Source organism: Apium graveolens, chromosome 11 (assembly GCF_009905375.1).
Source record: "Apium graveolens cultivar Ventura chromosome 11, ASM990537v1, whole genome shotgun sequence".
Taxonomy (NCBI): domain Eukaryota; kingdom Viridiplantae; phylum Streptophyta; class Magnoliopsida; order Apiales; family Apiaceae; genus Apium; species Apium graveolens.
The window spans coordinates 197,158,416-197,173,115 of record NC_133657.1 but is presented as its reverse complement, the minus strand read 5'-3'; the positions used below and the strand labels follow the sequence as shown (position 1 = coordinate 197,173,115).

The 14,700-nt window shown below is 37.1% G+C and overlaps 1 long non-coding RNA gene and 1 pseudogene across 1 annotated transcript; one reads left to right on the top strand and one right to left on the bottom strand.

The window, feature by feature from the left end:
* Positions 1 to 2,325: 2,325 nt before the first annotated feature.
* On the top strand, positions 2,326 to 2,766 carry LOC141697788 (uncharacterized). Its single transcript, XR_012564848.1, has 2 exons — positions 2,326 to 2,497; positions 2,607 to 2,766. It is a non-coding gene; the product is annotated as an uncharacterized LOC141697788 (long non-coding RNA).
* Positions 2,767 to 3,413: 647 nt separating this feature from the next.
* On the bottom strand, positions 3,414 to 14,233 carry LOC141698385 (oligopeptide transporter 7-like; annotated as a pseudogene).
* Between the last annotated feature and the right edge of the window lie 467 nt (positions 14,234 to 14,700).

The following is a 14,700-nucleotide window of genomic DNA, read 5'->3' as shown; positions in this document are numbered from 1 at the left end:
ATCATTTCTAAAATCACGCACGACATTTCACAAATGTTGGGCATAAAACCCTACTTGCTCCTCTCCTCCGTGCATTTTTCCAGATATATTCATTTATTGTCTAGGTGTGATACTCGAAATATGGAAACTCTTAATTAAATTCTTTTGGGCAGCGGTTACATGTCGCTCCCTTTTAATCAAACTCATCTTAGACGGCGACACAATGTCATGATTGTGATTTTACTCCAAGGACGTTATCTCTCAGTGTCTTGTATTTCGCCTATTAATCACATAAATCCTAAATTTACATCAACTTCTAGGAAGTTTATCTCAACGCCTTTTCTTCTTCGCACTACCGGCACATCCTCTCAAAACTTCTCCGTCCTCTACGGGTTCTTTATCGCGGTTTTCTCCCGCTAAATTACAAATATAATTACGGGCATATATTGATTTGTCCACACGCCTTTGTGTATTTTGGATCTTAATTGCAAACCCATTTTTCAAATCGTAAGCCCTAATTACATTTTCGGTGGCTACTAAATTAGGGAAATTTTGTCTCAAGAAAGGAATTACAATATTTTCTTTTCCAACAACACTCTTATCCCTTGTCTCACTACTATCATGCATAAACTCACTATTTTCATGCAAATCTTCATTTCATATTTATGTTCACTAAGAAAAACATCTCCATCACAATCATCAACAAGATTCACATAATCTACGTTATCATTACGTAAGCAACTACCACTAAGATCAACAAATTCACTATTTACAACATTATAAATCACTTTATCAATTCTTTTCAAAGCTTTTCTACCTTCAAACCTAGCAAATATCTTATCCATAATTAAAACAAGAAAAATGCAAGAAATTTATCTTACCAAATGGAAATTAGTGAGTAAGGATGAACAAAAGCAATAAATCCCCCAAATTTGCTCTGCAATTTGACAAAAATTGCACAAAAAAAAAGTTTGATCGTTTTAGGGTTTTAAACTGCAAGTACAGTCCTTCCGCGCTTATTATCCGCGGAAAGGATAGTCGTTCCGCATATATTATGCGCGGAAGCCCTTCGTTCCGCGGGAAAAAAACGTGGACAAAAAAAATCCTGGCCGTCAATGGTCAAGAAGCAGTGTGTTGGATAAACGTACCTCGACATATGATTATCAGGGAACAAAACCTTAAACTGATATATGGTATTCAGTTGAGTGACCACTTCGATATTTTACACGTTTTGAAAGACATCTTAGGCCTCGTTTGGTATTGTTGTTGCAGACAGTTACAACAGTTTTTTGCTGAAATGTTGTCAGAAAGGTGTTTGGTAAATTCTAAAAGCTGATGTCTGGAATAACGCTTTTGGTCTAAAAGCTGCTGTTAGCAAAAACATGTTCCCCATGCTTTTGAAAAAAGTTGTTTTCAGCTTTTGCAGGAAGTAACTATTAGTTTGATCATCAAACCTTCTTAAAAATATTATTTTTATATATTATATCTCAAAATATGCATAAATTAAAAAAAATTATCAAACAGTCATCTAATTTTCCTGACAACACTTTTTCCACCAGCACTTTTACTCACAGAACAACAATTTTCAACAGTATTCCCAAATGGAGCCTTAATATGAAATCAACTTAGGCAAAGCAACGGACAATTAGGCAAGTAGATAATAAATTATCTAAATAACATTGTTCAAAATTTAGACAAGAGCAGCACATCTCAGTGCGACGGATCCCAGAAAGCTGATAAAACAAACATAGCCGACAGAATCGCCTCAGCTCGTGTCACATTTTTTGAGAAATTTTTTTCAGACGCAGCCTAACACAAGCATAATCTATCATCAAATTACCTGTACACAATTCGGCATCTCGGTGTCACGTCTTTTGTGATGAAAGTTTTTCAGATAAAGCCTAACAAGTAACCGTAAAATTAGACATAAGAACAGAGCGGCATGCATCACATTGTTGCTAGTCATTTTTATGTGATCAAGCAAATTAGGTGTCCTAACTTTAGTTAAATTGCTAATTCGATATCTGAGGTACTTCTCGAGCTGCCTATAAATGCGTCAACCTGCATAATCATTTTCCAAACTACCTGTACACAATTTGTCTACGTAACACATTCCAACAAACTTATACACTGCTAGCTAAGAAAAAATGGCGAGGATTGCATACTTGATGATGCTTACTGTGATGGTGGTAGGGGCTTTTATGATGGTGGAGCAAGGGGAAGCTTTTACATGCGGAACATCACAACAAGAACGTACCAAAGCTTTCTGTGATCCATTTCACAGAGGTGAAGTGCAGGAGCCATCTGCAGACTGTTGCAACGCATTGAAAGAATTCCGTGAAATGGCCAAGACTAGAGAAGAGAGGAGGGAGCTGTGTCGGTGTGTACAGGAACGTGCTAACAGGAACAGAGCTGGTGTTCCTGGTCCAGAGGGTCGTATTCCAAAAATCGATGCTCTCCCTGGAAAATGTGGACTTCCTTTCATTTACTCTGCTGATCGTAAATTCGACTGTAACACGTAAGTTCATTTCACTAGCTGTTATCACCCTTTATCCTTGATAATGATTAACTTATTGACACGAGATCCATATGACTAATTATTTTTTCCTTTTTTGACAACTATGCAGCGTAAACTAAGCTGACCGCAGTTGGAGGAAAGACCAAAACACAATAAAACTATGGTCACATTGTATGTGCCTTTACACTAAATAAAACAATGAGTAGATGTACCTCAGATGGTTCATAATTTTCAATTCAACAAGGAATATAACTCCTTCTGTTTCACAAGTGTACTGTTTCTGGAGTGCTTTACTATGAATGTTTCTTATAAATTTCGATATAACTATTTATGCCAACTGATAGAAGACCACCTAGTGGTTTTTTATGCAAATGAGAAGTGACTACCACTTAGTTCTTGCAAGTTTGCAATGCCAGGAAGCAAAGAGACATATGAACTCCATCAACAATCTCGTAACAAACAAATACTCGAAAAATATAAGTTACTCAATTTCCTACTGTCAAATCCAAATCGAACTTATGGTTCCATTTTTTATGAAAACTCTTTGGTTAAACGCTTTACTTAAGTTCATTATGGTAGATATTAAAATGAAAGTATGTATATGAGTACTTAGCAGGGGAGGAAAAAGCATGTATGAAGTGAATGTAGTAAGGCTAGCTTCAATCTTTCAAATGAACAAAAAATTCCAGTACAGGAACGAATCTACGATCTCGAATCAGTGCATATCTTCTGCAATTAGAACATCAAATTCAGTTTAAATTCAATCATAGATGGCAACTCAAGCACTGTATTTAGAAGCTACATCTGGATGTGTATCTGCAACTATTGGCACATTCATTCATGCTACCTTTCTCCTTTAGAGTTTTTGATTTGATTTTTAATATCGGTTATTTGATGAATCATGAGGGACTGTTCAAGAATGGAATGATAGTAATTTGTACAATTCTTTTGACAGAAACAATTACAAGAAAATGAATACAATGACAGAACTATTTATACAAAGTGAATCCACAATGAAAGCATGCATGACTTTGATTTCGACACTTGGCTACATAACCACAGGGCAGCCCTCCACTGCAATCCCTGGAGCTGTTGGACAGGAAGCATAAGGGCATCCATCAAGTTCATTGCCCCACCAATCAAGACCAATATTTTCCAGCCCCAGACAAAGATACAGAAGCACTCCCATAAAAGCCAGTCCAGCATCAAGTGCACCAGATAGAACATAATTATGGCGTTGCCACCAATCTGGTCTATATCTGTAGATTACAAATCCAGATAAAAATCCAACCATAATCCATGCAGTGTAGTTAACTGCAGTAGCTGGTGGCATCTGCCCTGTGGCGCCTATAAGCACTGGCATGTTTATGAGCCTAATCCACTCTTGGTCAGGGAATGCCCTGTGGGCTAACCAGACAAAGACAGGAGCAATTGCTCCAAGCAAAAAGAACCAATTCACCATTGCATAAGTGCCTAAATCTCCAAAAATTCTACGAGGGCCGATCAGTCCCCAGATAACAGATGCATCGTAGAAGACATGATCTCCCGGGCAAGTCCACACAGTGCCAGAAGACGCAGTTGCACAAATGTCAGGGATAGTTTCCATTAACCACCAGGCTGTTATCAAGTACACTAAACTTGCTATAAGCGTACCAACTATCTGAAATTTTGAGAAAAATCAACTCCAAAAATTAGATACTGAAAACTGATGATCTGCTACACAATGTTAGAAAGTAGCTAGCTATTGATCTAAGAACAGAGGCTAACCTGTGCCATGAACATAGTACGAGGTGGAATTTTCATGTAGTGACCAAGTTTAAAGTCTTGAAGAAAGGTAATTGCTTGTGTCATACTTATGTAACCATACACTTTGAAGCACATATTAGCAACCGGATATCCTGGATAGATGTATCCAATGATATATTCTGTAATGATGTTTAATCCTGGAGCCTATAGTTATATGGAAAAGATTTACGAGATAAGTATATAAAGCTTTTTTAGATTATAAATTTATGCTATATACTCGTATGAAGAACATGAAGTCATGAATGAATACATAACTTCTGACAGAACTTAATTTGTGAAAATTACGCTATAGAGGGAATGCATGGAACCTGGTTCGTAATGGCAGTGATGATTCCAATAGGCAGTGTAAAAAAGAAGGCAATGGCGCAAGCTAGTAGTACACCCCACCAAGGCAGCTGAAGTTGCTCATTGTAATACTCACAGGCAAAAATTGTAAGTGTTATGTTAACAATCAGGATGGACCAGAACCACCACTCTGGAACTTGTTTATATTTGCTCATAAGTCTAGTGTGTATGTCCATTTTCTTTTCTTTGAAACTCGATTTGCTTTGCTCCCATATCTCCCTGCAGATATCAATCCACAAAATAATTGACATTCATTTTACTACCAAGCAGGCATTAGTGTGTGTGCTTGAGAAAAAAAATTGTTACCTTCCATGAAATAGAAACACATGCATAACTGTGGCTGCAAGCGCTGCGAATCCAACACCATAAGTCATAGCAAAGAATGTACTAAGATAAAGAGGCCCTTCACGTTCATAAGCCGCGGAATCCAGGTGGAAATTATTGTCAATAATGGTTGTAATATTGTAAATTTGGCCAGATGAGGTGAAGAGTTCATCAGAAAAAATGGGGAAATTTTTTGCTTTATAAAAATTGAACCAGTAGCTTATAGGTGTCACAACATACATGACCAAAAAAAATCCCACAGCAACATTGGCAGTGGCAAACCAGGGGCTAGCTAACGGGCTTCCAAGGTAGGCCGAAATTGAAGACCAGTCAAGGCCAACAGCTCCGATTCCAAGGCCGTGGAGTCCAGAACCAAGTTGCTGTGCTAGAACTGATTTTGGGAAGATCCAGCAGATCCAAGAAAGGGAGGTTAACATTTGGAAGATGTAGCCAGGGAAGACGTAGAATGCAAAGCTGCAAATGAAGGCGATCACGAAGAACTGAGTTCGAGTTAATCCTCCTTTCGACCTCTCTTCTTTCTCATGCAGAGCCCTGTGAAACAATGCAGAAAACTTATTGCCAATTTTTTAGTTTGGACCAAGATGATGACTATTAAATTTCTTAGCAATATGTTACTTATCCTGATAATCTTATGAATGCCTCTGCTTATCTGGAAACCTAACCTTCATTTTAGAGATATCAAAGATATCGAAATATGTAACAATTAAATTTTTCAAAACTTACAGAACTTGAAATAAATTAGTTAGTATCATGAGATTGGGTCGCTGCGGATTCAGTTCATGGCGGGATGAAAGCACCGTGAGGCCTGGATATTGGTTCAAGTTGTGCATGTAAGCAAAAGACATGTCAATGTGATAATTTGTCTTGTAATGCCAAGGGATCGACTGTTTTTATATCGCGAGTGTTTTTTCTTCAGCTTTTTTGGTTGGTGAACACCCAAAGTTATTTGGGGACGAGCCGAGTTTCGAATCGATCTTAATTTGAGTCGAGACTAATCAAGTCGAGTCGAGCCGAGTTGAGTTGTCTCTTTTAATTAATCGAGACTAAATCTTTGGCCGAATTTGACTGATTTAATTTTACGAGCCGGCTTGTTAAAACAAGTCGGACGACTCGGCTCATTTAATTTAACACTTAATCGAGTCTAATCTCTTATCTAAACTCGATTCGTTTAGTTTCACGAGTTCAGTCGAGCCGGTTATTTTATTTTAGCGAACCGGAATTTTTATTCAAATTCGGCTCATTTAATTAAATAAATCAACAATAACCTACTGAAACGAATTCGAGCCGGACAAGCTCGAAAGCTGTCCGACTCCCCTAGTTCCATGTATGCTGGATCGAATGTCCACGTCAACACGACCTCAGGTAAAAATGTTAACACACTCACGATTACAGTTTACAGCTCTAAAACAATCATTCGAGTACATGAATCTTATTGCCAAAAAAAAGTATAAGAATCAAGGTCCCCAGCCAGGCAACCGCCAGCCTATAGTGGGACATTCTAAAGATTAATATAAATGTATTTGAGAATGCAAGATATTCATAGAAATTGGGAGAAGGTAATGTTCATTATCATTCCAAACTCAAAAGATAGAAACTACAGGCATGATGCCATATAACAGACACTAAGAAGGAAATAGACAAAGTAAACATAAGACAGAATAGAAAAAGTCTGAACACACTGTCACAGCAGTAGACTCAATCTCAGCCATACAAAATAAGAGGACAAACTCAGAACAGACAAACAAGAGTAATGATCTGATTTAGTCAACTAGACAACATAACAAAATGCAGAAAGACAGGAAGACATGTAGGATCCTTAATACTCCCCCTCAAGTTGGAGGTGGTGAATGGGCAGCAACTCCAAGCTTGGACAATAGATACTGTTGTTGTTGAACTGGTAGAACTTTGGTGAACATATCCGCAACTTGCTCAGAGGAAGGAACATGAACAGTGTGAATGTGACCAGCTTTGATTTGATCCCTGATGAAGTGACAGTCTATCTCCACATGTTTAGTTCTTTCATGTAGAACAGGGTTGGCAGCTATAGCCAAGGCTGCTTGGTTGTCACAGTGGAGTTGAGCAGAGGGTAGATTTTTAAGTCCAATATCTTTAAGGAGAGCAGACAACCAAGTAATCTCACAGGAGGTAAGGGTCATTGCCATGTATTCGGCTTCAGTAGAGGACCTAGAAACCACACCTTGTTTCTTTGCTTTCCAGGATATAGGAGAATTTCCTAGAAGAACACAATAACCAGTTGTCGACCTTCTTGTAGTTGGACATGAGGCCCAATCACTGCCACAGTAGGCCTGAAGATGAGCTGCATTGGAGGTTGCCAATAAGATCCCTTGAGCAGGAGGAAGCAGCAAGTATCTTAGGAGTCTTTTGGCAGATTGCATGTGAGTTGATGTGGGTGAATGCATGTACTGACTGAGTAAGTGGACTGGAAATGCGATATCTGGCCTAGTGATGGTCAGATATATCAATTTTCCCAACAATCTTTGATAGGGAGTTACATCCTCCAAGGGTGTCCCAATATCAGGAGTGAGTTTGGTGTTAGGATCCATAGGTAAGGTGAGAGGCTTTGCATCAGACAACCCATATGCATCAATTAAATCAAGAGTGTATTTCCTTTGAGACAAGAAAAATCCAGAGTTTGATCTGCTCACTTCAATTCCTAAGAAATATTTTAGAGGACCAAGGTGCTTCATATGAAACACAGATGACAACATGGATTGGATGTGCTCAATAGCTTCTTTGTTAGAACCACAGATCAGGAGATCATCAACATAAATTAGGATCACAGTCGTGTCCATCTTAGTCACCTTAGTAAAGAGACTATAATCTGATTTGGATTTTGAGAAACCAAGGTTGATCAAGGTCTGAGATAACTTACTAAACCACTGTCTAGGAGCTTGTTTCAAGCCGTAAAGAGATTTTAGTAATTTCAAAACAAATGAGGTGTGAGTCGAATTGGAACCTGGTTTGTTCTTGAATATTCTGCTTCCTATCCCAGTGTAACCTTGAGGGAACTTCATGTACACTACTTCTTCAATATCACCATGCAGAAAGGTATTTGACACATCCATGTGTTCAGCGTACCAGTCCATCATGGCTGCAACAGCTAGTAATGCCCTTACTGTGCTCATTTTTGCCATAGGAGCAAATGTGGCAATATAGTCTTCTCCATACACTTGACTGCAACCTAGGGCTACCAACCTTGCCTTGTGCTTGTCAAGAGATCCATCTGCTTTACATTTAGTTTTGTACAACCATTTACATCCGATAGCTGTTTTTCCAGGAGGTAAAGTCACTACTTCCCAGGTCTTATTTAGTTCCACAACATCAATTTCAGAATTCATTGCTGCTACCCAATCATCTTGTTGGACTGCTTCTTTATAGAATGTTGGACCAGTTGTTGTAGTGAGGGCACTCATAAAGCAAAAAAATTCGATATCAATGGCAGCAGTTGCTATATTGGATACAGCATGGTTGACAATGTAGTCTTTTTGCCACTGTGGTCGAACATGAGTTCTAGTGGACTTTCTTGTGCCTTGGCTACTCATATTGGTGTCATCAATAGTATCATGCTCATCAGGAACTTGCACAGGAGTAGAGGATTGCTCAGGATTTGGATTCTCATCAGTAAGGAATAGTGAAAGATCTTCATCAGTTGCTGATTTCTGCAGTGGATGAAGGGACACAGCTGAAGGTTGAATGCACATAAAGTCTGAGTTGTTGTGAAAGGGGAATACTTGTTCATGAAACTTCACATCTCTACTGACAAACATAATTTGTGTGATCAAATTCAACAGTTTGTATCCTTTATGAGTGGCTGGATATCCCAGAAAGGTACATGGTATTCCTCTGGCTGAAAATTTGTCACCTTTTGAACCATTGTTGTATGTGAATGCCAGACAACCAAATACTTTCAGATGCGTATAAGGTGTGGGCTCTTCATAAAGGACTTCATAGGGAGTTTTGTTCTGTAATACTGGAGTTGGAAGCCTGTTAATGAGATGAACTGCAGTCATAATGCAGTCACCCCAATATTTTAAAGGTAGGTTTGCTTGAAATTTGAGAGCACGAGCTGTTTCAAGAATTTTTCTATGTTTTCTCTAGACCCTAGCATTTTGTTGGGGTCGATAGACACATGAGGTTTGGTGCACAATTCCAAGTTTTGAGAAGAAAGATTTGCACTCCACAATATTGAATTCCAGAGCATTGTCTGATCTGATAAACTTAATCCGTTTTTTGAAGTGAGTGTCTACATACTGACAGAAAGCTGACATAGTTTGCAATGCTTCAGATTTCAGAGACAACAAATAGACCTAAGTGTATCTCGTTTTGTCATCCACAATTGTGAGAAAGTATCTATAGATTCCCTTGGTACATTCTTTGTAAGGGCCCCAAATATCAAGATGGATCATTTCAAACTTTTCTTTGGCTTGAGATTCACTATGATTGAAAGGCATTTTGGTAAACTTTGCCATTGGGCAAGTTATGCAGATTTTGGGTTCAGTGTCAGATTTGTAAGAGAGGTAAGGGATTTGTTTGATTTTGGTTATGGGGGCATGTCCTAATCTCAAGTGCCACATTTCAAGAGAGTTGGTTGAGGTGATTGGTGTGTGAGGTTTGGAGGGTGTAGCAGATAAGGCTGTGTGAGTTTTTGGTGTAGTTGACAGGTAGTACAAACCATTTCTGGCATATCCAACAGCAAGAGTTTTTAGAGATCCACGATCAACAACATTGCAATGATCAGAGAAGAATTGAACATCACAATTGTTATCCTTAATCAGTTTTTGAATAGACAATAGATTATGTTTAAAGAAAGAAACACATAAAACTGAGTCAAGTTTGAGACCATTACCAAATGTTACAGTTCCAGTGTGTGTCACAGTTATAGTGTCTCCAGTTGTAAGGTTGATTGTAGTGGTCTTTGCTGCAAGTGCAGTCTTTGATAGGTTGTGAAGATATGGCATCATATGATCAGATGCACCTGAGTCGATTATCCATTCATGTGTGTGACCAGTTACTTGATTGCAAGAAATCATCCCAGAAAAATGACAGTCAAGTTCATCTTCTGTGTCTGACCTTTTTATCTGATTTGCTTGAAGTTGTGGTATTAGTTTGGCCAGTTGTGCCAGTTGTTGAGCTGTAAATCCAGTATCTTCAACATGAGTTTGGGCTGCAACTACCATTCTAGGTGTCAACTGCTGGTTGTAACCTCTGTTTTGAGGTGGATATTGGTTTCCAGATTTTTGAGTGCTTCGATTCAGAATTCCCTTATTGGTGTTGTTGTTTCCTTTGTGCTTTGGATGCCAAGGAGGATAACCAATCACTATCCAGCATCTCTCAGTTGAATGACCTTTCACTCCACAGTGTGTGCATTGGAGATTTGAGTTTCTGGGGTTTTGAGTTTTGCTGTACATTGTCATGCTTTCTGTATCAGCTTTTGTAGTGTTTAACAGGTCTCTTTGGGCCTCTTCTTGTTGCAGAGCAGCAGATGCAGTCTCCACAGATGGCAAGGGGTTAGATAACAGAATTTGACTCCTTTGTGGTCCATATACTTCATCAATGCCATTCAAGAATTGAAACAGCCTCATTTCTTCTTTTTGCGGTTCAATGGCATCAAGGAGTTTTTGAGTTTCTGGTGTCGGACTTGACACATTAGGCAAGACATTAAGACAATCCAGTTCTTCCCACAAGCCCCTCATGGCAGTATAGTACTCATTAATAGAGGACCCATTTTGTTTCACATCATATACTTGCTTGTTCAGTTTATATTTCCTTGAACCATTTGTTAAAGCAAAACGTTTTTCAAGATTTTTCCAAATATCACTAGCATTTGTCATATACATCACAGATTTTCTAATAGTTGGAGATAGATTATGAGTGAGCCAAGCAATTACCATGTTATTGCAGGTGTCCCACATGTCTCGTTTTGTATCATCATATTTTGATCTGCTTATTGTTCCAGTTACAAATCCGAACTTTCTTTTTGAAGCCAGATTTATTTCCATAGATCGGCACCAAGATCTGTAGTCAGATGACCCTTGAAGTTTTTCCACTTGAATCGAACTTGCACTATCAGATGGGTGAAGGAATAGAGGGTTCAACATTTCTTGGTATGTGACCCTTCCTGAGTTGGCAGAACTTGTAGATCCACTGGTAGTCATTTTTAACAAAGAAAGAAGGTGTAGAAGGATTATGAGAGATGGGTTTGACTTTTCAGGGGTAGGTTTGTTTTTGAGCAACCTTGCTCTGATACCATAAAGATTAATATAAATGTATTTGAGAATGCAAGATATTCATATAAATTGGGAGAAGGTAATGTTCATTATCATTCCAAACTCAAAAGATAGAAACTAAATGCATGATCCCATATAACAGACACTAAAAAGGAAATAGACAAAGTAAACATAAGACAGAATAAAAAAAGTCTGAACACACTGTCACAGCAGTAGACTCAATCTCAGCCATACAAAATAAGAGGATAAACTCAGAATAGACAAAAAAGAGTAATGATCTGATTTAGTCATCAACTAGACAACATAACAGAATGCATGAAGACATATAGGATCCTCAATACATTCTACTCATTCATTTAAATAATTCCCACCGTCCAAATCACATTTTTGTAACGTTCCAGTTCAATATAACCCATGACATTTACATCCAGCATCAGTACCGAATAAACATGTTACATATACATCCAGTTGAGTCACGTCAACATGCATGTCCTTAGCCGACAATCAATACTATTAGTGTTGCAAGTAGTGATTACTTGTAATAATTTATGTCTTAATACACAATTCTGAATGATTAGCTGCAAATTTTAATATTGTACATGTCATTTTTTTATAATACATACAGTGATGTATAATTTAAGCTTCAGTTTGACATAATTTCTAATTTTTTAGTGTAGCTAGTAAGAATTTGAATCAATAAAATAGTTGGCCGATTTATTTGTATTTTTATTCTACGAAACTTTAACTTTGGAAGAATTGATAAAATTATTTGATCTTAATGATTATTTCGGAGACATGTTTTGAATTTTGTAATAAAGTATTTTCATAATTTAATGGCGGGACCGCGGGAGTTCTAAAATTGTCTATGATACGCATGGCATTCAATGACTTTCTGGACCGTTTAATGAATTCAAGTCTCTCTTTTTCATATTTGTTGACAAGAAGATGACCAAAAATATCAGCAGAATGATAACTGTCAAAAAATTTAGCTAGGAGAATATAATTTTAAATTATATTAAAAAAATTTGATTATCTTAATTAGTAAAATTTAAATTAGATTAACATTTATATATATATATATATTATATTTTAAAGTTAATAAAAAAGTGGAAAATAAAAATAAGTCGAGAAAAAACAACGTTACTAACAACTTATCAGTTTATAAGTTATAAATTTCACTCATAACTTGGGTTGGGTCGACAAATACTGGTCACTGTGGCTACAAGTCAAAGTAATAATTATTCAAATTATATCTCGTATAATTAAAATAATATTAACAATTCAATAAAACGGATATAATTGATACTCCCTCTGTTTTTATATGTTTGTTATTTGATTTTTGTGCACGTAATTTAAAGTGGTTTGACCGTGTAGTTAAAATAATTATTTTTAAAAAGTTCTTTTTGAACTTTAGTATACGTTATATATTTTTATTGAAAAAATAAAATTTTAAAAATAATTATTTTTATCCGCCGGTCACAACATCTTGAGATGTGTGTAAATAAGTCAAACGACAAATATATTAAAACAGAGAGAGTAATATTTATCTTCATGCCACAAAAGATTCGTAAAAAGTGAAAACTCAAATGCATATTTTAAAGAATTAAATTACTGTCCAAATTAATTAGGTTTAAGTTGTTGAAAGTACCTGAACAAGGAGACTTGAACGAGATTAGCAGGCCACCACATAGCAGCTGGCTCCACTAAATATCTTCTGAATATTCCAGCCCACCCGAACCCCAGTATCTACCATTCAACACAACCATTTTTAATTTTTACAATTGCTTAAACTTTATTATAAAGTTTCATATATCCCCACTACTAGGCCAGCAAATAAATGGTACTTCCTCTGTCCTTAAGAGTCGTTTTAATGTTATCTTGAGGTGTAAAAGTGGTACTTTCGCATGCTATAATTTGAGACATAACAAACGAAATAAATTTTTTACACCCCAAGATACGTGCTAAAGGTCCAAGCGACTCTTAAGCCCTGCTCTCGAGTTTTTTAATGAGAGGATAATAAGTGATGAGGAGGTAAAATATTTTCATCTCATTTTTGGAGTGAAAGTTTTGGAGTGAAATTTTGTTAAATTTACATTCATTACCACTTGTTTTAACTTCTTTTAAAAACTCGGGAGGACAATTATGGGTGCAAGTGAAACTACTTTATTTACTCAGCATTTGCTTTCCTTCCTATTTTAAACTCGGGAGCAAGGGGTTATTTTGGGACGGAAGAGTAGTAATATTAAGGGTGATACCTGAGTTGTTAGGACAAGAAGCAAAGAGACAAAGAATGTGATGGGTTGCGCATAAAAAATCTTTACGCCCGTGACCACGTAAATGGCAAAAACAGAGCCAGCGCCAGAGTTGGCGAAAATTGTAATAAGAACATGCTCTTTGACGTTAAATGGCCCTGGATTCATAGTAAACTCGAATCTCGTTCCTCGGAAAAATATTCTGTTAGTAATTTTAGCTGCCATGAGTTGACCTAGTGGAACCACGGCGATCTGAGCTGAGATCGCCGTGATGGTCAAGGGTTCCGTTCGGTACCAAAAAACATGTTGAGAAATGATAAGACAACGCAGGAGAGAGCACCCAAAACCCACATTCGGAATGTGAGTACTGGCAGGGTCTCGTCGTCGGTGTTAGGGACAGTGAGTGCCACCTGCCTGATCGGAGACTCATCGCGCAACTCTTCACTTTCACGTTCTAGTGATGAACTTGATGGAAAATTCGATACTGGTCAAAAAATTTGATATTTAAGGTTAATCGGTAACACAGTAGCAGACACCCATACTATTTATAGAAACATGAGAAGTAAGTTGGTTGCATACTTACATAGAGGAGTTTGTGTTTCATGAGAGATTGATTCTTCATCCATGCTTTTTTGCTCTAAAGAGATAACAGCCAGCTGTTTAATTTCTCTTCATGTAAAAACTGGACAAGATATTTTCATGACCTTGTAAACTTGTGACTTGTGAGTTCAATGCAGCATCTGTTCATGTATATATTCGGAATTGCCCAACAAACTTGTATTTTACTATTTCGGATTTCCGGAAAAGAAATGTATACAGTAAGTTTTAACTTTTTGTTTCTTGCATTTTCAAAACTTTACTTCTTTTGTCAGGGGTAGTGTGTACGAGAGGTTCAAAAACTCTAATATCATATCTAATCCGGAAAAGAGCATGAAAAACTCGATGGCACATACAACATGACCTGGTTCGGCCCGATAAAATACTTTTACGAGAAGGTTTTGTGGAAAACGTGAGAAAACATAAAGAAACCAAAAAAGAATTTTTGGTTCTCGCAGGCCTTAAACGAGCCTTCTATTTTTTTTTTCAAAATTTGGTTTGCGTTGGAATCTGAAAAATTACTCTTTTTAGGTAAGATTGGATCAAATTTTAATAATTTTAATTCTTTACTTAATTACTTTCCAAACAATTTAAACATTTCAAATCCATG